Raw genomic sequence first — 25622 nt, 5'->3', positions numbered from 1 at the left:
TTTCAAGTGGCTGTATGATGTCACGTGTGTGTGTGTGTGTGTGTGTGTGTGTGTGTGTGTGTGTGTGTGCGCGCACACACACACAGTTTTTTCTAGTTTTAGTACACACACTGGTGACACCCAAAGTTTTTTAGGCCATTTTCTTTGAAGCTGTAGGCTATCCATTAAGAAACCTTAATTATTTATTACTGAGAGTTGGTTTTTTATCTTGACAGAAATTTCCTCAATTGTCTGGTTAGTTTTCCTGGCCCATAATTTTATTATGTTTCAACTATTTATTACATTATTAGCACCAGAAAGATTTTCTTGTTGCATATTCATACATTTTGATGTCTGCTGTCTTTGTGATGCTCATTACCTTAGAGTAAGAGTATCAACAAAGGTGCGTGACACATTTGGTGTGTGTGCGAATTACGCAAGATAAAGTGGAATAGCTCAAAAGCTTGGAACATGTCCATTGTGTTACATCTGTCTGTGCTTCAGAAAATTGTGGTGTAGCTATGTACTTGAAGTAGTTGGGCAGGCCAGCATATGACAAGTGACTTAACATTACTTAGTGACATCCGCTATAAAAAAAAAATTAAGAATTTCTGAAGATATGGAATGAAAAAACTACTGAATTGAAGAAAAAGTAATTTATTCCAATACTTCACAATTTCTTTTGCCTTTTAATTTGATATCATCAAAAGAGCAAATAACATGCAATTAACATTATGAATGCAGGCTAATTTGTGACCTATGTATTCAGTTAGTAACATGTCCCTCTGATTTTCCAAATTAACTTTTGTTAGATGAAATATTCCATACAAGTAAATTTCTCTGTAAAATCGTGGACATGTGGAAAAGGTTAAATTTGAGCAGCATACTGTAAATGACTCATGTTGAATAATTTGACCCATTATGCTCCAAGTTTAAACACACTGTACGGTACACTGACAATGGACATTTAGAAGATATGTTAAATATATCTGAAACTAGCTTCTGCTTGTACATATCACTTAGTGATGATGATGATGTGAATGCAAATCTTGGCACTGTATCTAGTAAGAGACAAAAACTGTGCACAGGCACAGTAAATTGGCAAGATAAAAGAAGCCACTTTGATGAGTCATATCACTGTTGCTAAATGCAAGTTATTTGTGGAATGCTTTATATCACTGTATAATAATTTGTTACGTAAGATAAAGCAGTGCTCTTACCATTTCATAGAATTTGTGATTTATTTGATAAGTATTGCTTGTACCTCAGACTGATACACACATTGGTGAATAGAGAAACTTCCTGAAGTCCTTTTCCACTTGTAGCGTATGCTTGTAGGTTTCACTGATTCATAGTGTGTTGTGTCTTCTGAGTGACAGATTTCATTTTACTACCTTAGTACATCTAGTCATTAATTGCAACTGGCATACAATATTACTGAAAGGTTACACAGTAGTATCTTAACTGTTGTTTCTGTTTTGTCTGGTACTTACAGCTGTTTTGATGACATCCTCATTTCAAAATCAGCTTTTGTCTCCTACTGTGTGGTGTATTGTGTGCATTGTTGCAAATGTCTTTCTTGCAGATTGAAGTAGGCCAATGTTAGTGCCTTTTTGTTAATTGAAATTGTATTATGTGATATCTTCTTACTTTAGGCATTGTGTTTTTACTCTATGGTTATACAAGTAATTGAAAGGGATTTTTGAAAAGAAAACAAAGTATTTGTATTTTTATGTCACAGAATCACACAAAACAGCTTTATATTTTCACTTACATTGGAAATTCCAATGAATTCAAATAGTGGATCATAACTGCTAGTTGAAGTATTTCAAAGACAGTATTGTATTGTGTACTTAAAATGGTTCCAGAAAGACAATTTTCTTTGTACCTGTAGCTTTTCATTGTTACTTTTTACCTGTGTGCATACATTGTGTGTGTTTGAACTGTCCTAATATCTGTTACAAGTAATATAACTTTTGTTTTGCACTTCTTGCTGAAAGAGGAGCAGTTTATTCACTAAATTGAAAGCTTTTTTATCTTACTTTTGTCACTGATGATACAGTGTGACTGTATTTGCAATACATTGTTGCTGACTAAAGTTAAATCACTGTGTTGCAGCAGAAGTTAGGCACTGAATATTTTGAATATTATAAAGTCCTGTTTTATATCTTCATTTCTTTTTCCTGATTGCTTTATATGATGCTTCTGATTTCATGTTCCAAAACTTCTATTATATTTAGTATTCAACAACAATAGCACAGTAACTGTACAACTATTTGGCATCATCATTGTACTCAATTCTGATTTCTGAGTTAAAATACTGTTTGTTATGGATCATAGTATTACTAAGTGTTTTGCATAACATTATAATAATTCACTATATGACACAGAAGGCATGTCCCAAAATTTAGGACAGAATTGTAACAATTACCAACCCAATATTTTTTTTAATTATGCTAAATCTGTTAGTAAAAGAATTAGAATTGTTCACAGAACGAATGGAAGTTCCAGTATGACCCACAGGTCAGAGAGGAATTGGTTATATTAATTTGCACTCTCTCATTAGTTTGTTTCCCTCTTTAGTTATTATAGATAAAGTTAATGCTTTTCCCATTTCTTATTATTTTGTGATCACTTGTACCAAAATTATGCTCCATACATTTTTATATTAAAAAAAAACAATGGTTCAGATAGTGTATGTCTGTCATGTGCACTGAAACCAATTAAGATATGTATCTTCCATGTCTTTACTGACTAGCTGTTACCACACACCTTAAAAAACAAACTGTAAGGAATCATAATATTTTAAATGACTTCAGCCTAAGATATTTTAATCTTCAAGAAAGTTTGTATTTTTTGTGCATAATGTGCTATAAAAAGTCAAAGCTTATTAATAACTATTTTTCCATCACTTCAAAATCTTTCATATGAAAACACTCAAAGGCATTAAAGAACATAACCCTCCATATATAGATGTGCCTCAGTATTATTTTATTTTCTCCATTTTAAGTAAAATAATTTGTACATTAAAATTGTTTCACAAGCCAAAATTATTTATATGCATATAATTTAGTTGCAACAGGGTCCACAGCTGTGATATACTTCTTGAAACAAATAAGTTTTCTTAATTGGCTGTTTTTCATTTCCATGCTATTTTGTGTATCATATTATTTTGGCTCTGTAGCCATTTTCAGGTAAAATGTTTAACCTGTTTACTATTTGTTTCAGGTTAGTTGTATAATTTTATGTGCGTCTGTTGTTGGCTGGGCTTGAGAGCTATAGCCATGATAATTGTTATTGTACAAACAGTAGCACGCAAGCAAGCCATTTACTATCCTCAGAATTGTGTGTGTGTAACCTGAAGCAACATAGTACACAAAATGAAATGGAAATGAATGACAGCCAGTTCAGGAAACTTATTTCTTCCAAGATATTTATATGCGGTTAATGCAAATACTGTCTGGATTCAATAACTGCATTAGAATTGTACCTTTTAACGCTATGGACTATGGGTTTCAGTTCTCAGTGATCAACAGATTTGCAAGTGTGCCTGTATAGTATATATACTTAACATCTCATCAGAAATGATGTAAAATACAAGTAATATCTGTAAGATTTTGTGATCTGTAACCTGTAGACCACTGTAACAATGCACCCAGCAGTATTAAAATGTTCTATTTTTTCATAGTGTGAAATAGTGATGTAATAATCATGTTTCTCAGTAACTTCATTTTTTTTGTGTCATGTAGTAAAGCAAATTAAATTTCTTGTTGGTATTGCAGTTTTAAGAATTGTTTTCAAAAATAAATGAAGAAGACCATATGCATTTCTTAAAATATTTTGTTCTTGTGTTCTGGTGTAGACATCTATTCTGGTTTCCTGTTTAATGCAAATACCTTCTTCCAAATCAAACTTTGGGTACAGTCTCATTACAAAGTAAACAGAAGAACTTATCACCCTCCATTGTTTCCCAGATCTTCCCAAGTTCAGTCAGTGTATATTAGAATGCTTAAAGTGATAGTTTCTCGAGGGACAGCCTCTCAATAATTTGGCAGCTGCATTGTATATTACCACCAATAGTATTTGCAAGAGTACACAGAGCGGAGATGCTTTGAATAAATATCATGCTAAATGCATTTGGTAAGAAATGGGCAGATGACTGTAGTGTGTAATCATCACATTATGTATTTTTCTTCAGCATGTATAGAAAAGATGTTGCATATAGAGAACAGTGCAAGAGTTTGCATTTATGCTACACAAATGTGTTACATCTATATTTTAGGTCAAAGACTGATCCTTCTCCACCTCATTTTGCCTTTATCCCCAGCTGATAGCAGGTAAGAATTTTCCTTACTATACTGTATTCTCTGTTAAGACAATTTTCTGGTGTGATCTACAATCACATTTATACAACAGTGTTGCTCATAGTGCTCACAAGCAAACAGTTTAATATTTTCTTTAGAGAGATAGCTCATTATGCTAATAAATTTAAGGTGAAAGAGTGAGAAATTTTAGTTGCTTTCAATGTGAGGGGCGCCCATTTCCAGGGAGATGGGTGCCCTTCACATTGAAGCATGCATGACCAGTCTCTTGCTGTGTGTGTGTCTCGGCTTGTAGCAACTATCCTTTTCATAACATTGTTACACTCTATCCTGGGTTTTCTATTGTTAGAAATCAATGTGGGACATATGATGAATGTATCCATGAGGACTGTGCGGCAAAATCTGGTGCTAATGGTTTAAAGCAGCAGGTGACCAATGCAAGGTCTTTTGCTAACAGCACGACATCACCTGCAGCGCCTCTCCTGGACTCGGTCATATCAGTTGGTCCTAGACAACTGGAAAACCATGGCGTGGTCAGATGATTTCCAGTTTCATTTGGAGCTGATGGTAGGGTTAGTGTGAGAGGCAGATCCCACAAAGCGGTGGGTTCAAGTTGTCAACATGGCACTGAACTGATTATTGACAGGAAATTCTTATGTTTGGCTACTTATGGTCTATTTGCAGCCTTTCATGAACTTAATGTTCGCAAACAACAATGGAAATTTTATGGATGGCAGTGCGCCATGTCACTGGGCTACAGATGTTCGCAAATGATCTGAAGAACATTCTGGACATTTCGAGCAATTGATTTGGTCACCCATTGAACATATATGAGATATAATCAAGAGGTCAGTTTGTGCCCAGAATCCTGAACTGTCAACACTATCACAATTATGGATGGCTATAGGGGCAGCATGGCTCAGTATTTCTGCACAGTTCTTCAGCAACTTGTTGAGTCTGCGCCACATCAAGCTGCTGCAATGTGCTGGGCAACAGGAGATCAACACAATATTAGGAGGTTTCCCATGACATTTGTTACCTCAGTGTAGATAGTGCATTGAGCCTTAAAGTTTTCCTCAAGGTATTTTATACGCAATTTTTCATCAACCCTACTTCTATATGCAGGCATGGAATGGCCAACAGCAAATACTGAGAGACTCAATCCACCTAGTAGAGAAAGGCAAACCATGAATTGTTGGTTCTGACCCAACTACTAAAGACACAGAACAAACAGTTTCCATTAAGTGATCCAGTATAACTTAAGCAAAATGCTCAGTGTTAAAAAAAAATATTGAAAGAGATTTTAAGCCATGGCAGACAAATTAATTGGTGAATATCCAGCAAAATATTGGAAAAGATCATCTTGTGCAGAACAGATCCTAAATATCAAGTCCATCTTACGAGGGTGGTTTGAAAAGTTCTCGGAATCACCATGAGAGGTCAGCGCTAGTGCAACGAGTTGTTCAAGTGATATTCATTGGACTATTGCCTGTCAACACGTGCCATGTCAGTGCTCCTGAAAGAGTGCTGTGGCAGTGACTGTTGTTGTTCCCACATAGTGATTTGCGAAGATGGAAAACAATCGAGATTCGAGCAGTGATTAAGTACTTTGTAAAGAAAGGTGTGAAAGCAAAAGACATTCATGTTGATTTCCAGAATACACTGGGAGATTCTGCTCCTTCATATTCAACTGTTGCCAAGTGGATAAATGATTTTAAATTAAGTTGGGAGAGTTTTGATGATCCACGCAGTGGTAGGCTGAGATGTGTTGCAACTCCATAAAGCATTGCAGAAGTGCACAAAATGGTCATGGAGGATCGCCAATTGAAAGTGCGTGAAATTGCTCACACTTGCCAGATGTCATCTGAAAGGGTATGTCACATTTCAAGTAAAGAATTAGAAATGAAAAAATTATCCGCAAGATGGGTGCCGCGACTCTTGATGCTGGATCAATGCATGAGAATGGACATATCAGAACAATGGCCTGTTTTAGGAGAAACAAACAAGATTATTTCACACCGGTCTGTGACCACAGATGAAACTTTGGTGCACTGCTATACCCCAGAGACAAAACAACAGTCAAAGCGGTGGAAATATGCTGATTCTAAGCCACCAAAGAAAGCAAAGACAATTCCTTTGGTGGGAAAGGTCAACACATCAGTGTTCTGGGATGCAAAGGAGATTCTGTTTGTAGATTATCTCCACACTGGGCAAACAGTTACTGGAGAATACTATGCTAACCTCCTGGACAAATTGCAGCAAAAGAAACGCAAAAAAGGCCAGGTTTAGCAAGGAAGAAAGTCATTTTCCATCAAGACAATGCACGCCCGCACACATGCATTGTTGCCATGGCAAAATTACACAAACTAAGATATGAATTGTTGCCTCACCTGCTTATTCACCTGATATGGCTCTGCCTGGAGGAAACTCGTTTTTGAGATGAGGATCAAGGCACTGGAACATCGTTGGACCAAATGCATTAATGTACAAGGAGACTGCATTGAAAAATAAAAAAAAAAGTTTCAGTGATGTAAGTACTTTTCTCTATTCCATTCAGAGAACTTTTCAAACCACCCTCGTGCTAGTTGCAGATCCACAAAACAGATTGGTAGGGACAACATTCTTGGTAAAAGACTTAATATTCTGTAGACAAGAATACTCTATTTGGCATGGAAGAGAACTAATCAAACGAACATTAACTGACACAACTTTAAAAATCTAATTTATAGTCATTGTATTTGAATCTTTTGATACTAGCACAAGATGATTACTTCATGGCCCTGCTGTTCAGTCATACACAAGGAAAAGTAGTAAAGCTCTGGCAAAAGTAGTAAAAGGAATAACGAGTTGAGGACTACTAGAAACTAAAATTCACCTTTAATGTTTAGGTTTCGCAGATGATCCTGAAATGTTTGCAACAATATACAAGAAGTACCCATTCCCTTGAAGAGAGTCATGAATTCTGACCAACACTAAGCTCCAGATTGCTAAACAAAAATGTAGTACAACATAGTGTTTCCACAATATCTTGATAGTCAACATTTAATTACTCTGTTTGGTAAAACTGTTAGTAGACCTCAATTTAAATACTTAGGAGAAACCATCCAACCTTTAGGGTGAAATTGAGAAACTAACAGAGGACTGTCTAAAATTCTTTCTGGGCTGTTGAATGCATTGCCAGTATATAAAACTGTCTGACATTTTGGCCACTATTGCAAATGGCCTTCCTCAGGGCTTTATGTGGAGCTGTCAGTCAGATCAGCACCAAGTCTTCAGGAAGGCCACTTGCAATAGTGGCCGAAATGTCAAGACAATTTTATATACTAGCAATGTGGTCAACAGCCCAGAAGAATTTTACTGACAGGGACAACTGCCGCAAAACCCTAAGCTTACATTTAACAGAGACAAATCTAAAATGCAAAACACATACAGGATTACTTGGGACAACCACATCGAATATTCCATGCAGACATCATAACATAGTAATTATGTTTGAAGATTTTATGCAACAGTAACTTTTGTTATTGTAAACCAACAATTAAGAATACAGAACAGCAAGAAATAAAAATTCAGTCCTGTCCAGAAAAACTGAATGCCCCCACCCCCAAGGCAGCACAAAGCGTATAATACACGAAATATATAAATACATGACTGCAACTATCATCAATCTACGGAGAAAACAATTAAGTAAGTAAGTTTATTATAGCTCCAAAGCCATTCATTTATTCATTCTATCTCACAGATCAATTGAAGAGGTGAATCTTGAGGGACATAGAATGCCTCTAAGTATACACTAGAAAAAGAGAAGCAAACCATAGGAACTTTATCTGTACACAATAAAAACAATAAGATATCACTGTAACCATAATGAATTTTCACTCTGCAATGGAATGTGCAGTGGTTTGAAATTTCCTGACAGATTAAAACTGTGCGCTAGACTGGGGGACTTCAACCTGGGACATTTACTTTTTGTGGGCAAGTAATCTATTGTCTGAGCTATCTAAGCATGACTGACAGCATGGCCCCATAACTCTAAGTCCACCAATACAGTTACTCTGCAATTCACACTTAAGTGCCTGCCAGAGGGTTCATCGAACCATTTTCCTACTACTTCTCTACCATTCTACTCTCGAATGGCGCGTGGGAAAAAGGAACACCTAAATCTTTCTGTTCGAGCTCTGATTTCTCTTATTTATTATGATCATTTCTCCCTACATAGGTGGGTGTCAACAAAATATTTTCGTATTCAGAAGAGAAAGTTGGTGATTGAAATTCCGTAAATAGATTTTGCCACAAAGAGAACCGCCCTTGTTTTGGTGACCCCCAACTCGCGTATCATATTAGTGACAGTCTCACCCCTATTGTGCGATAACACGAAACCAGCTGACCTTCTTTGCACTTTTTTTATGTCCACCGTGAATCCTACCTGGTAAGAATCCCACACTGCGCAGCAATATTCCAGCAGAGGACGGACAAGTGTAATGTAGGCTCTCTCTTTAGTGGGTTTGTCGCATCTTCTAAGTGTTCTGCCAACAAAGCGCAGTCTTTGTTTCGCCTTCCCCACAATATTATCTATGTGGTCTTTCCAATTTAAGTTGCTTGTAATTGTAATTCCTGGGTATTTACTCAAATTGACAGCCATTAGATTTGTGCGATTTATCATACATCCAAAATTTATCGGATTTCTTTTAGTACCCATGTGGATGACCTCGTGCTTATCTTTGCTTAGTGCCACTTGCCACTTTTCACACCATACATAAATTCTCTCTAGATCATTTTGTAATTGGAACTGATCGTGTGATGATTTTACTAGATGGTAATTTACAGCATCATCTGCAAACAATCTAAGGAGGTTGCTCAGATTATCACCTAGATCATTTATGTAAATTACGAATAGCAGAGGGCCTATGACACTACCTTGCAGAACGCCAGATATCACTTCTGCTCTACTTGATGATTTACCGTCTATCACTACAAACTGTGACCTCTCTGAGAGGAAATCACAAATCCAGTCACACAACTGAGACGATACTAGATATGCAAGCAATTTGATTAATAGTCGCTTGTGAGGAACGGTATCAAAAGCCTTCTGGAAATCTAGGAATATGGAATTGATCTGAGATCCCTTGTCGATAGCACTCATTACTTCATGGGAATAAAGAGCTAGCTGTGTTGCACAAGAACGATATTTTCTGAATCCATGTTGGTTATGTAGCAATAAGTCATTTTCTTCAAGGTGATTCATAATGTTCGAGTACAGTATATGCTCCAAAATCCTACTGCAAATTGAGGTCAGTAGTATGGGTCTGTAATTCAATGGGTTACCCCTATTTCCTTTCTTGAGTATTGGTGTGACCTGTGCTACTTTCCAGTCTTTAGCAAAAGACCTTTTGTCAAGTGAGCGGTTGTATATGATTGCTAAGAGGGGCACTATTGTGTCTGCATACTCTGAAAGGAACCTGGCTGGTATACCATCTGGACCAGAAGACTTGCCTTTCTTAAGTGATTTAAGTTGTTTCACAACACCTAAGGTATCTACTTTTATGTCACTCATGCTAACAGCTGTTCTGGTTTAGAATTCTGGAGTATTTACTTCGTCTTCTTTCGTGAAGGAATTACAGAAAACTGTATTTAGTAACTCCGCTTTAGTGACACCATCATCGGTAACATTTGCATCGCTATTGTGCAGTGACGGTATTGACTGTGTTTTGCCACTGGTGTACTTTACATAGGACCAGAGTCTCTTTGGGTTTTTTACCACATTTTGAGACAATGTTTCATTGTGGAAATTATTAAAAGCATCTCGCATTGACGTCCACCCTAAATTTCAAGCTTCCGTGAAACTTAGCCAGTCTTGGGGATTTTGTGTTTTCTGAATTTGGCATGCTTTTTTCATTGCTTCTGCAACAGTGTTCTGACATGTTTTGTGTACCTTGGTGGATCAGACCTGTCTCTTATCAACTTATGAATCTATCTATTGCTGTCGATACTGTATCTTTGAATTTGAGCCATATCTGGTCTACACTTACATAATTAGCTTGGAAGGAATAGAAACTCTCTCGTAGGAAGGCATCAAGCGAATTTTTATCTGCTGTTTTAAATAGATACATTTTGCGTTTATTTTTAGTGGTTTCGGTTGATATGGTTTTGAGCCTCGCTACAATGACCTTGTGTTCACTAATTCCTGTATCCATAATGACGCTCTCTATTAGATCGGGATTATTTGTGGCTAAGAGGTCACGTGTGTTTTCGCAGCCATTTACAATTCGTATGGGCTCATGAACTAATTGTTCAAAGTAATTCTCAGAGAAAGCATTTAGTACAATTTCAGAAGATTTTTTTCTGTCTACCACCAGCTTTGAACATGTATTTTCGCCAACAAATCGAGGGTAGATTGAAATCTCCACCAATTATAACTGTATCAGTGGGGTACAGATTTGTACTGAGATTCAAGTTTTTCCTCTCCTACCTTCCTAACTTCATCAGAGTATTTGAATTCAAAGATGTAAACTCCACATTACTCTAGTGTTTAAAACAAACAGATCTTGAGTTTTCCAGTATATAGACAGCTGATAGTGGTCTCTGTAAAGTTACACCAGTGCTCTTTTTTTTTTTTTTTTTTTAAGTATTAAATAAAAATAACAGCTTAGCAATATTAGAGAAGCAGTGTATTTTTTCACAAGGTAGTTTGTTTTTTCTTCTGATCCACATAGAAAGTAATCCAGCAGTAGTTCCTATCAGCGTGAATAAATCAGCATTAGTCATAATTTATTGTTAGTATGAATATAATAGAGGGAAACATTCCACGTGGGAAAAATATATCTAAAAACAAAGATGATGTGACTTACCAAACGAAAGCGCTGGCAGGTCGATAGACACACAAACATACACACAAAATTCTAGCTTTCGCAACCAATGGCTGCTTCGTCAGGAAAGAGGGAAGGAGAGGGAAAGGCGAAAGGATGTGGGTTTTAAGGGAGAGGGTAAGGAGTCATTCCAATCCCGGGAGCGGAAAGACTTACCTAATTTACAGAGGTAGCCTACCGTGGCTGATTCTTCCTGTTAATGTCTTAATTTGACTCATACCTCATCCATTGGGATTTATGGAATATGATGATGGTAGAGAGAGACCAAAGCGTGAGTACAACAAGCAGTATCAAATGGATACAAGTTGCAATAGTTCTGCAGAGACACTTGTGTGGAAAGCTGTGCCAAACCAGTCTTTGGACTACTGCAACAACAACACAACAATGTGTGTGCAAATGAATGAATGGTCCAAATGGATTCAACTCTGTGAGATCATTTCTAGAGTCCTATATCTCACTTGGTAAAAGCAGAATCCTTACAGGACTACTTTCTTTCTTGTTTGTCTGTTATAAACCCTTTTCCTTGGGGATGGTATATGTATCAAGTTCAAATTTATGTCACATACTACACTCTATGGTCCCTTGGTGGTGTAATAAATGTAAGCTTCTAAGTGAATGCAATTAAAAAGATATGGTTATTTATGTCACATTTTGATATTCACAAACTTACTCATTAAAACCTATAGGATACTTTCCACTGACCTAGACTCACGAAATCTGCCAAGAAGCAAGGTTTCACAATACAAGTAAAGGAAAAAATTAGAAATTTGTAGTTATATCACAAGAAAAAAATATTTCTATTGCCATTTATTATCTGACTTCAAACTTAAAATTAAAACATTCTCAAAAGTCTTGGAATTTCCAGGATCAGCATCTTGCCAGTATCAGTGTCAATAACAGGCAGAAATCACCCAGATTGAACTGTTCATATAAATTATTAAATTAATATGGAATGCTCACAGTACTCCTACTCGCACCAGGCCAATTTTTTAACTACTAGACTTTATTCAATTTTCTCTGGTCTTATCCATCTTGGAACAACGCATCAAGTAAAAGCAGACAACTGAAAACCAGATCTATTGCAGAGCTTTGAAAGGTCTGAAAATACTCATCTGCTACATTATTTTGCAAAATATATTTATAACCCTTGGTCTAAAGTCAACAACATAGTGAATAGTCACCTTGACAAAGATCTACTAGGCCATTGGGATGTTGCTAATGACACATTACTCTTCATACCTCCAATGAGCAGCATGAAGGAAGATTTTAACTTTACCTTTAGCAGATAATGTAGCTGATTAAATATAAGACCTAACTGTTAGTAGCATATCAAGTGCATAGAGGAGAAAAATGTGTCGTATGGTGTGTTCCAAGTACTTCATGCCATCAGGATTCCACACTAAGCCTCTGGTCCTTCCAACCTCCCCTGGCTCAATTACAAATAATAATCTCACTTGTGAATGACTAGTTTGACTATGAGAAAGGAATATTAATAGTGTAAGGTTCTCTGCTTCTACGGTCAGTTTGCTCATGTTTATTTCAGATACTGCTGTTCAAAAGCATGAACTTTTCCCCTTTCAGAGAACAATTCATTGATTTTATTTTACGCTGTCATACCAATATGCATTTGCTGTATCCTTTAGAAAATATCTACCACATAAGTATCTAGACCGTAATGTACTCTTAGAACTACTAACCAAGGTCATTATAAATTTTAAAATAATAATGCACCGTACTTAGAGAGATGAAGCTGTGCATTCCAAATGCAGAGTTAATATTTAGAATAAAATTAGTTTTATCATGTCCATTTTAAAGATGTGTTCAGCTGCTTGAACAGTTTCAGAAATAGGCCTATCAATGTTCAGAGAGTTGTGAGAAGCACACAGCAATCCTTAAAATGATTTTCCAAGACAGTTCTATCAGATGAACAAGGAGGCTGCAGAAAATGCTACATTACTGATTAAGAAACAAGTCCTAATGACAAATGTAATCATATTTACAATTTTTTTTTCTTTTTCTGTGTATTCTGTTTTGAGAAAATAATGGGCTCGCCTTTTCTACCAGATATTAGTTTGTGTCACTTATGTAACATGTTATGTTGAAGAACCATAGTCTTTCATAAACACTACATAATTTGTAGCAAAAAATGTACTTTCGGACTGAATTTAGTTCTGTAGGAGGAAGTGACAAACGTTATATACAGTATATCTGTAAAATTTAATGAATATGTCTGCTGCACAAGGACCCTAGAGTCTTGCTTCTTTCCCAGTTTCATTTACATTCATGTGAAGAACCACAGTATCACAAGAAAATGTAGTCTCAAAACTTCGATACAGTACCAGAGTAAAGGCTAAAACAACTCTGGAAAGTGTTGCTAAGTTTTCACCTTATAAAGATGAGCTCATAAACCAGTAACAAAATGAATAAATGTTATTTAAAGAGACTGTCTGCTGTCAGACTTTCCACAATATAGTTTTTTTAACACCAAGATACCACATGTGTGAAAAGGGAATAGGGCTACATTAAAAACTTATACATAAGTAAGTCTATTGGATTTTAATTCCTCCTGTGACATCTTCAATATGCAAGCTCTTCAGAGATTCTAATAAAGGTTTATTTTCAGATAAAAACTGCTGATGTAATGGGAACTGATAACTGTCTAGGAAGTAGAAACGTTTGACTCAATTTCACACGTCATACTCGATGTTTTCGGTAAGCCTGCAGCTCTCATTTATTGTTTAAATAATGATACACTGCACCAGTTACGTATTTTTTCATGTTTTCTTGACACTAGGGCACTCTGCTCAGTGGATTTGGAGTAAAGCTCTGTACAGGAAAAGTAAACGTGCCAATGGCCGCCATTTTGGGCCCACTGCACTGCTGGTGATACATTGACTTCTGCAGCATATTTAGCCATGTACACATTAAAGAAGTGCACTCAACCGTCTAATGCACTACTGAAACTTCAAACAGAACATGTCAGATATTAGCTACAAAAAAATCTCAACAAATTTAAGCTAAATGAGTCGAAAAGTATTTGTTATGGTGAGCATGAACCACAGTTCATTCCCTGCTATCCTTTATTAATAGCGAAAGCAGATTTCTTAGTTCTTGTTGCGGTATTGAGTTTGAACACCTGTTTTCGTAATTAGTGTTAAATTGGTCCTATCCAATAGTCAGCAGAACAGAAGTGAACCAATATTAGTTCGCAAGTACATGGAAAAACCCAATGCTAATTTAAAGCTTTATATCGACTTACTTCTTGTTCCTGCTACTCTGTACTACAAAAATCCGCCCAATGTCTCTTTTGTTATACGAAATAAAGCACTGGATTCAAATATATATGTGTGGTAACTTAGTAAATAGGATTGATAAACATGCCTATATGATTATGCATGATTTATATTTGAGCCAGATCTATTCCATAAAGTTTTGCCTGCAAATTGTTCTATTACATCAGGAGAATAATTACGAAAGTACGTGAGAATACCATATTTTTAAAATGTGTTCGAATAAAGCTAGGCCGACAATCAAAAGTAGGCTGTAGGAAACAGTAACAACTGTATTCGTATCAATACAATGTAGATTAGCGGCCAAGTTGCAACAGTAATAATAGTCTTCTTGTAACGGAAATGGTTATTGAATGGAAAATCGTAGGTTCGATATTTGCATAATGCAACAATTTTTTTTTCTTTTTGTATATCATCCTGTGTGAACAAAGTACAATTTATTATTGTCAGCATCCTAAATACAGGGCTATTAGAAATGATTGAAGCGATTTCATAAATTCACTGTAGATCCATTCATTGACATATGGTCACGACACACTACAGATACATAGAAAAACTCATAAAGTTTTGTTCGGCTGAAGCCGCACTTCAGGTTTCTGCCGCCAGAGCGCTCGAGAGCACAGTGAGACAAAGTGACGACAGGAGCCGATAAAGCGTATGTCGTGCTTGAAATGCACTCACATCAGTCAGTCATAACAGTGCAACGACACTTCAGGACGAAGTTCAACAAAGATCCACCAACTGCTAACTCCATTCGGCGATGGTATGCGCAGTTTAAAGCTTCTGGATGCCTCTGTAAGGGGAAATCAACGGGTCGGCCTGCAGTGAGCGAAGAAATGGTTGAACACGTACGGGCAAGTTTCACGCGTAGCCGGGGGAAGTCAATGAATAAAGCAAGCAGGGAGCTAAACGTACCACAGCCGACGGTTCGGAAAATCTTACAGAAAAGGCTAAAGCAGCAGCCTTACCGTTTACAATTGCTACAAGCCCTGACACCCGATGACAAAGTCAAATGCTTTGAATTTTCGGCGCGGTTGCAACAGCTCATGGAAGAGGATGCGTTCAGTGCGAAACTTGTTTTCAGTGATGAAGCAACATTTTTTCTTAATGGTGAAGTGAACAGACACAATGTGCGAATCTGGGCGGTAGAGAATCCTCACACATTCGTGCAGCAAATTCGCAATTCACCAAAAGTTAACGTGTTTTGTGCAATCTCACGGTTTAAAGTTTACGGCCCCTTTTTCTTCTCCGAAAAAAACGTTACAGGACACGTGTATCTGGACATGCTGGAAAATTGGCTCATGCCACAACTGGAGACCGACAGCGCCGACTTCATCTTTCAACAGGATGGTGCTCCACCGCACTTCCATCATGATGTTCGGCATTTCTTAAACAGGAGATTGGAAAACCGATGGATCGGTCGTGGTGGAGATCATGATCAGCAATTCATGTCATGGCCTCCACGCTCTCCCGACTTAACCCCATGCTATTTCTTTCTGTGAGGTTATGTGAAAGATTCAGTGTTTAAACCTCCTCTACCAAGAAACGTGCCAGAACTGCGAGCTCGCATCAACGATGCTTTCGAACTCATTGATGGGGGACGTGCTGCGCCGAGTGTGGGAGGAACTTGATTATCGGCCTGATGTCTGCCGAATCACTAAAGGAGCACATATCGAACATTTGTGAATGCCTAAAAAACTTTTTGAGTTTTTGTATGTGTGTGCAAAGCATTGTGAAAATATCTCAAAGAATAAAGTTATTGTAGAGCTGTGAAATCGCTTCAATCATTTGTAATAACCCTGTATAAGTTTAGACCATACTGTACAGTCAATCAGATCAAATTTTTTACCAGTCACGGTAAATTAGTACGCTCCCACTCACTATTTTCCATTTTACGTGCTAAAAGTGGCAATTTTATCTCTAAGATTTCAATTTTGTAACTACATTACCATTAAACCACCCTATTAGCCCTTCTGACTTTTTTTGCTGTTTGAATGGATTAGAAACTAAGTAAGAGAAATATAAAAAAGGAGACAAAGACAAATGGGCAGAAATGAATTAAATTAACTGAATGGGCTACCAGTCACCTCTGCTGATTTTCACCAGTATCAGCCACATTCTCCTTCTTGCTGCATCTCTCTTTTTGGAAGGAATTCTGTACGGCTTTCCGCATTTTCACCGCGAATCGTACAGCCAAAAGTACACCAGTGAGGCATTATTCCACTTAAAACTTTGAAAATACATAACACTTCCTATGCTTCACATGTATCATAACGCTTAGGCCCACAATGGCTGCTAACTTCATGCGACGTGGTTTCACCCAATCCTGAACTGCGGATGACAGCAAATGCAGGGGAATAGGATGGTCATGCTTTCCTTCATACAGAGCTTTAGATTTGGAGCCCTAAACGTTTAAAAGTTAGAACAATTCGTGTAGTATCTCCTGCCGCTACCAAGCTCTATTCAGCATAGTGGCTGATGGGAGTAACTAGCACCCCATTTATTAAAAATTACATGGTGCTCCCAAAACAGGATTTCATAAAACGATTTCCAATACCGCTTCTGGGTGGTAAAGGTTCACTCAAATAGAGACATCATGACCAATCACAACCGTGCGCAATTTTGTGATTGTTGTGATCAGATTCGTTTGAGCAGTTGCCAGAGAGCGCCAGACAACAGGCAGTGCAGTGCATGTGCAACTACGATGACGTAGGCAGTCCGTGCTTCGTATTTGATATGCTCATATGCTTTACGTTGCATTTCTGTTTGAAATTTCGTGTGTGTTGAAGCATCACGTGGACATGTGCAGCCCTGTGGCATGCTGTTGAGAGGACATAAAGAGTTGCACCTGGAGCAACTGTTTTACTATATTCTACCCAGTTAAGGAATGCAAATAAGGAAGCAGTTCTTGGCGTAATACTCATTTCAAAACTAGACTCTACAGCTCAAAGTACCTTAACATTTTGCTATGTGGTGACTTTAACAAAGATTTTTTTTTATTCATATCTGCAATATTGTTACATAGCACTTCCAATCAGGTTTACATCCACACAGCACTGTAAAAAGCTAATACATGGGAAGTAAACAGTTCCTTGTGTAGCTTACACCAGAATAAAGTACAATAAATTATTTTATGATTATTTCAAAATGTGTAAAAAAAAATTTACAAGGTTGTCTGAGGCAAAGAAACTGTACAAATGACAGTTTACATAAGGGTAAATATAAAGCCACGTGAGGAGTTAAAATGATAAAACGTGGTATGTTGCCAGTCTACAATTTAGCATAGAAGGGCGTTCCATAAATTTAAGATGTAAACAACAGAAATTAAGAAATAACATAAAGCCTAGAGGAAGTACTAGACAAGTGTCTTGTAATGAAAAATATTGTGTTTCATGGAAAGAAAATTTGTAAATTTCTGCTAAAACTGTCAATATATTTCAAACAAAATATTTAATTCAAAACTACCGACCAAATTTGGCTGCTTAGCTTTAAGTGAATATTTACGTATGTTCGTACTTATATAGCAATAAGAGATCTTACAGCGTCATAAAAGAAGCAGGACAGAAACTATCCCAAGGGCATCGGAATTTAGTAAATCATACTAAAATGTTTAATTCGGCTTAAAGTGCACGTTTGTATGTACGGGTTCACACTGAAGTATCTGATATCCAGCTTTTCTATGTGGTTTTCGGGATACCAGTTTTCTTGGGGCACGAGTACTGTGTTGTGTTATGTTTGCATCTTTATTGTGGTATAACGCCAGCCATAATTTTTCCCAAGGGCATGCAGCTTTACTGTATGGTTCAATGATGATGGCGTCCTCTTGGGTAAAATATTCCAGAGGTAAAATAGTCCCCCATTTGGATCTCCGGCTGGGGACTACTCAAGAGGACGTCGTTATCAGGAGAAAGAAAACTGGCTTTCTACGGATCGGAGTGTGGAATGTCAGATCCCTTAATAGGGCAGGTAGGTTAGGAAATTTAAAAAGGGAAATGGATAGGTTAAAGTTAGATATAGTGGGAATTAGCGAAGTTCGGTGGTGGGAGGAACAAGACTTAAGGGTTATAAATATAAAATCAAATAGGGGTAATGCAGGAGTTGGTTTAATAATGAATAAAAAAATAGGAGTGAGGGTAAGCTACTACAAACAGCACAGTGAACGCATTATTGTGGCCAAGATAGACACGAAGTCCACGCCTACTACAGTAGTACAAGTTTATATCCCAACTAGCTCTGCCGATGACGAAGAAATTGAAGAAATGTATGATGAAATAAAAGAAATTATTCAGATAGTGAAGGGAGACGAATTTAATAGTCATGGGTGACTGGAATTCGGTAGTAGGAAAAGGGAGAGAAAGAAACGTAGTAGGTGACTATGGATTGGGGGTAAGAAATGAAAGAGGAAGCCGCCTGGTAGAATTTTGCACAAAGCACAACTTAATCATAGCTAACACTTGGTTCAAGAAACATAAAAGAAGGTTGTATACATGGAAGAAGCCTGGAGATACTGACAGGTTTCATATAGATTATATAATGGTAACACAGAGCTTTAGGAACCAGGTTTCAAACTGTAAGACATTTCCAGGAGCAGATGTGGACTCTGACCACAGTCTATTAGTTATGAATTGTAGATTAAAACCGAAGAAACTGCAAAAAGGTGGTAATTTAAGTAGATGGGACCTGGATAAACTGACTAAACCAGAGGTTGTACAGAGTTTCAGGGAGAGCATAAGGGAACAACTGACAGGAATTGGGGAAAGAAATACAATAGAAGAAGAATGGGTAGCTTTGAGGGATGAAGTAGTGAAGGCAGCAGAGGATCAAGTAGGTAAAAAGACAAGGGCTAGTAGAAATCCTTGGGTAACAGAAGAAATATTGAATTTAATTGATGAAAGGAGAAAATATAAAAATGCAGTAAATGAAGCAGGCAAAAAGGAATACAAACGTCTCAAAAATGAGATCGACAGGAAGTGCAAAATGGCTAAGCAGACATGGGTAGAGGACAAATGTAAGGATGAAGAGGCTGATCTCAATGGGGGTAAGATAGATACTGCCTACAGGAAAATTAAAGAGACCTTCAGAGAAAAGAGAACCACTTGTATGAATATCAAAATCTCAGATGGAAACCCAGTTCTAAGCAAAGAAGGGAAAGCAGAAAGGTGGAAGGAGTATATAGAGGGTCTATACAAGGGCGATGTACTTGAGGACAATATTATGGAAATGGAAGAGAATGTAGATGAAGATGAAATGGGAGATATGATTCTGCGTGAAGAGTTTGACAGAGCACTGAAAGACATGAGTCGAAACAAGGCCCCGGGAGTAGACAACATTCCCTAAGAATCTAAGGGAATGTTGTCTACTCCCGGGGCCTTCTTTCGACTCAGGTCTTTCGGTGCTCTGTCAAACTCTCCATGCAGAATCATATCTCCCATTTCATCTTCATCTACATCCTCTTCCATTTCCACAATATTGTCCTCAAGTACATCGCCCTTGCTTAGAACTACTGACAGCCTTGGGAGAGCCACTCCTGACAAAACTCTACCATCTGGTGAGCAAGATGTATGAGACAGGTGAAATACCCTCAGACTTCAAGAAGAATGTAATAATTCCAATCCCAAAGAAAGCAGGTGTTGACAGATGTGAAAATTACCGAACTATCAGTTTAATAAGTCACTGATGCAAAATACTAGCTCGAATTCTTTACACACGAATGGAAAAACTGGTAGAAGCGAACCTCGGGGAAGATCAGTTTGGAACACGTGAGGCAATACTGACCCTACGACTTATCTTAGAAGCTAGATTAAGGAAAGGCAAACCTACGTTTCTAGCATTTGTAGTTTTAGAGAAAGCTTTTGACAATGTTGACTGGAATACTCTCTTTCAAATTCTGAAGGTGGCAGGGCTAAAATACAGGGAGCGAAAGGCTATTTACAATTTGTACAGAAACCAGATGGCAGTTATTAGACTCGAGGGACATGAAAGGGAAGCAGTGGTTGGGAAGGGAGTGAGACAGGGTTGTAGCCTCTCCCCGATGTTATTCAATCAGTTTATTGAGCAAGCAGTGAAGGAAACAAAAGAAAAATTCAGAGTAGGAATTAAAATCCATGGAGAAGAAATAAAAACTTTTGAGGTTCGCCGATGACATTGTAATTCTGTCAGAGACAGCAAAGGACTTGGAAGAGCAGTTGAACGGAATGGATAGTGTCTTGAAGGGAGGATATAAAATGAACATCAACAAAAGCAAACCTAGGATAATGGAATGTAGTCGAATTAAGTCGGGTGATGCTGAGGGAATTGGATTAGGAAATGAGACACGTAAAGTAGTAAAGGAGTTTTGCTATTTGGGGAGGAAAATAACTGATGGTGGTTGAAGCAGAGAGGATATAAAATGTAGAATGGCAATGGCAAGGAGAGCCTTTCTGGAGAAGAGAAATTTGTTAACATCGTATATAGATTTAAGTGTCAGGAAGTCGTTTCTGAAAGTATTTGTATGGAGTGTAGCCATGTATGGAAGTCAAACATGGACGATAAATAGTTTAGACAAGAAGAGAATAGAAGCTTTCGAAATGTGGTGCTATAAAAGAATGCTGAAGATTAGATGGGTAGATCATGTAACTAATGAGGAGGTATTGAATAGGATTGGGGAGAAGAGAAGTTTGTGGCACAACTTGACTAGAAGAAGGGATCGGTTGGTAGGACATGTTCTGAGGCATCAAGGGATCACCAATTTAGTATTGGAGGGCAGGGTGGAGGGTAAAAATCATAGAGGGAGACCAAGAGATGAATACACCAAGCAGATTCAGAATGATGTAGGTTGCAGTAGGCACTGGGAGATGAAGAAGCTGGCACAGGATAGAGTACCATGGAGAGCTGCATCAAACCAGTCTCAGGACTGAAGACCACAACAACAATAACAATGCCATTCATGTCAGAAAATTAAAAACGTGCACTTGAAACTGAACGAAATTGAAACTAACCAATAGTGTAGAATGAAACACTTCATTTCAAATGAATTGACTGCCTCGGCGGAAAAAATTAACAGAAGCAAATTTCTCCAGCAAACCGTCAAAAATAACTTCATTAAGATGATTAATGGTTGACTGCTAATAACGTGGAAATAATACAAAATCAGAAAATTGAAATCCCTAACTTATTTTAGTCTTCCATGATTATGACAATGTATATTAGTACACTTGATGACTCCTGGTCACAGAAATCTGTTCTGTTTTTATTTGACATGGGAGCTGTAAACGAAGAGTGAACAACAATATCACGAAACATATGCAGGGATCACGTGGAGAATGACCCCCCCCCCCCCTCCCCAACTCAAGATTGCTCTGCGCATGCGCGAATCTGGCAGCTTGGGCACACCAGAAAAAATTTTCCAGGTAGCATTTGACTACTTGCTGCTTGTATGGCAAACAGCCACACTTCAAGTAAACAGAAGCGGGAGAAGGCACTGCTCATACACGAATTCAGCTCTGTGCTTGCGCATGAGCCCGCCGGCAACTGCTCAAATGATACGAAACTATCATCGTCATACTTCTGTCGAATAGTATTTCAAGTGTTTCGTCGTTTGGCCACTTGTACCGACAGCTGAAACCTCTCACTTTGCTTTGCTCATATGTTTCTCATTTAAACACAGCGCCAAATACGTATTTGTCTTACAGGGTGACCCAATGAGCCCTTTGCTGTAAATTCTTGCCACTGAAGAAGTACTGTGGGTTGGACAAAATGAAGAAGATATATACATACTGTATATGCATACGGTGACGACATAGAGATGCAGAAAATCATTGAGAAAATAGATAAATGGTGCAGTGGTCACACAGTACACATAGAAATAACAAAAGCCAAAATGGTGATTTTCAGAAAAGGAGGCAAAACACCCAAGAATGCGGAAATCAACATCAGAGGCAAAAATAATAATAATCTCATCAGACTTTAAATGCCTAGGGGTGACACTGCAACCAACAGCCAAATGCTTCACAAAACATACAGCAGAACATGCAGCCCAAGCAATAATAGCAGTACAGGACATCAAAAATATCCTACTCAGTCTAGAAACGGTCATGAAATTATTCAATGCAAAAATCTTGCCAATCCTGTCATACGGGATGGAGGTTATATGGGACCACCTGACAGAAAAAAATCTTGGAACACTAGAAAAGGTAAAATTGACTTACCTAAAAAAAAAAAAGAGCACTAGTCTCTGGTCTCTCAAAGACAACAAGATCTAGACTAGTGTACCTGTTAGCGAGAAAGACATTCCTAACTGAAGACATCAAACTTCGATACATGATGCCACACAGCAAGGCTTCCAAAAATCCACTGAAGATCATGGAGGATGAACGAGAAAAAGTATGGCCGGAGTTCTGTGGCACCGAAGCAATGACGAGCTGCTCATGGACAGCACCAAACTTCAAACTGTGACATGTCGTAACTAGATTATCTATTCACAACTTTCATCGTCTAATTTGCAAAAACAAAAATTATCACAGCCTAACCACAATGTGTGTGTGAATTGTGTAACAAAGCTTGTGAATGATATCACATAGAACTGTGCAGTAAAATAGTGAAATCTGTAAATGAATATGCAAAAATGTAAAAGTAAAATGTTAAGTAACTATGTGGCTATTTGGCTACAATTTTACTAAATAAAATAAAAAATACGTATTTTTTATGCTGGGCAAAACGTGCTTCGAGAATTTATTCTCGTTGTCAGATGTAGTATTTACGTATAAATTTTTTGTGGTGTTACAAACAATCTAAGTGATAGTTTGCGTGTGTGTCGGGTTATCTATATAACTGAGGACTTAAAGTACCTGATAACCTGAAAAAGACGAATACAGTGCAAGAGAGACAGAACAACACAGGTGCACATGCCCCACAAAATACTTAGTAAATATTTGAACCTGACAACAAGAAAAAATTCTCGAAACACTTCGAGATAAGCATGAAAACATACATAACCGACGCAGTGTTTCATTATTTAAATAATAAATGACGGCTGCAGGCTTGCCAAAAATGTCGATTATGACGTGTGAAATTGAGTCAAACGTTTCTACTTCCCAGACAGTTCCCATCACATCAGCAGTTTTTATTCGAAAATAAACCTTTATTAGATAATAAAGAAGCCTCTAACAAGTATTTTGATGCCTATTATGTACATATACATAAAGTGTGAAAATGCAAGGGGTATCCTATATGTAACTTTTGCAGGTTAAAACGTTATTTCACACCATTTTTTTGGAAGTCACTTGAAAAGTGTAAAAGAAAGGTTTCACTGTATCTTAAGGGTGGAGCCCTTGTTTTCATTCTGATTTAATAGATATGAGTTACATGGCCGCAGCTGTAACAGTATTTACAAACTGCTGTCAGAATGCTGATATCAGTTGATCATGCACAACACAAAAGAATCGGAACAACAACAATAGTTATAACATCACATATGCATATTTGACAGAGAGAAAGTGTTGTTGGGCTAACAAAATCATGTTAGGACTAGAGCAACATTCTGTTGTAGACCAACTAGTACCATGCCATGCTAGCAAAATTGATTACTGTAAAGATATTTGTGTACCAGCAGCATGCCATGCCATATTTGTTCCATAAGGTCAGATGAGGAACTGAATGTATGTTGTGCACTTCTGATTTCCATTTTCTTTTGTAACTCCCTTATCTACAGCCATACCAAATTGAATGACTATGCAATTTGTAAAATATTGTCTAAGGATGGATCTAATAATTTCAATGCTTTCAGTCATACTTATCTGCCTTGTGCAAGTCATAACATGGCATCACAGATTAATGCTTCTGCATAACGTTATTTACAATTATAGTCTGCAAAATCACACATGTAACTGAAGACACCCTCACACAGGAAGTGAAAATTAATATGGATGAGGAGCAGGATGAAGGTTTGTGAATTCACAATAAGGAATTTCATGTGGCACAGCATTGTTGGATTTTGGCAACATGTCACAAAATATGAACCAATATAATGTAAGATCACTTACTGTGCCACAGGCTGAACCAAGCACAAATCATATTAGATTACAGCTTAAATTCTGTATTTGAAGGTTTTTGCAATAAAATTTGTGGTTTATATAAAAAAGTACATTGTCTTTGGTATGATTTTTTGCAGTTAACTATTGTCTTTGGTATGATTTTTTGCAGTTAACTGTGTGCATCTCCATTGATTATGTACAAATGAACACTTTGTTTGGGATTAACTTGGAGGATATGGAGGCAAACAAGTTAAAAAACAACTCTGAAACCTGTTTTATCGTGTGCACGTTAAGTATATTTAGTAGCCCACTGTTTTCCAAAATTGGGTTTCTGTGTTCTTTTGGCATCTTTGAGAATCACTAGTGAAGTTAACAAGGGTACTTCAAGAAAGCCTAAGAGGAAAGTTCTGTATAATGTGCACATTGGAGAGCCAACAGCTTCTGCTTTAGAGCACTGTAGTTGCATGTGTTGTCAATGAGCACATCCCACATGATTCCTTTAAGTGGAAACCCTGTCTTTGTCCAAATCCGTGGTCACCCTATACTCCATTTTCACATCATCTGTAAGGGCAGCTTTAATTAATGGCATCTGAGTAGTGCCAGGTCTATAGTACATTTTATACTGCATATGTGAAGTTGGTGTAACCTGATTACTGGTTTTAAAGTTGTGAAAACTACAGTTTATTGAATACACACTTTATTATACAGAAAGCACAAATAATGATGGCACTGCATCTCCAATGAACTGTATTGATACAGTTTAGTTTGTCATAGTAACACAGCAGGCAAAACCATTTACACAATATATGCAAATTGCACAAGATGAGGTAGCCAGTGTGCATTTTGCCTCTGAATGGCAGCATGCCATAGACAGAGAATGTGGCTTATATGATGTGTCACAGTTAGAACATTAGCAATGGCAAAAGCATTGAAGAAGCCCTTTCCTTAGTTAAGCAGTTTCCCTCAGCAATACACTGCTGTTATCATTGACTTCCAAAAATAATGCAATTATTACTGATAACACGGAAAGGACATACTGCTACTCACCACAAAGAGGAGATGCCATGTTGCAGACAGGCACAATGAAAAAGAATGATGGAAATATTTCAGCTTTGGGAAATCATCCTTCTTCACAAATAGAAACCACACACACAA

Source organism: Schistocerca americana, chromosome 1, assembly GCF_021461395.2.
Source record: "Schistocerca americana isolate TAMUIC-IGC-003095 chromosome 1, iqSchAmer2.1, whole genome shotgun sequence".
Taxonomy (NCBI): Eukaryota; Metazoa; Arthropoda; class Insecta; order Orthoptera; family Acrididae; genus Schistocerca; species Schistocerca americana.
The sequence above is the reverse complement of the archived record's forward strand: the minus strand, read 5'-3'. Positions refer to the sequence as shown.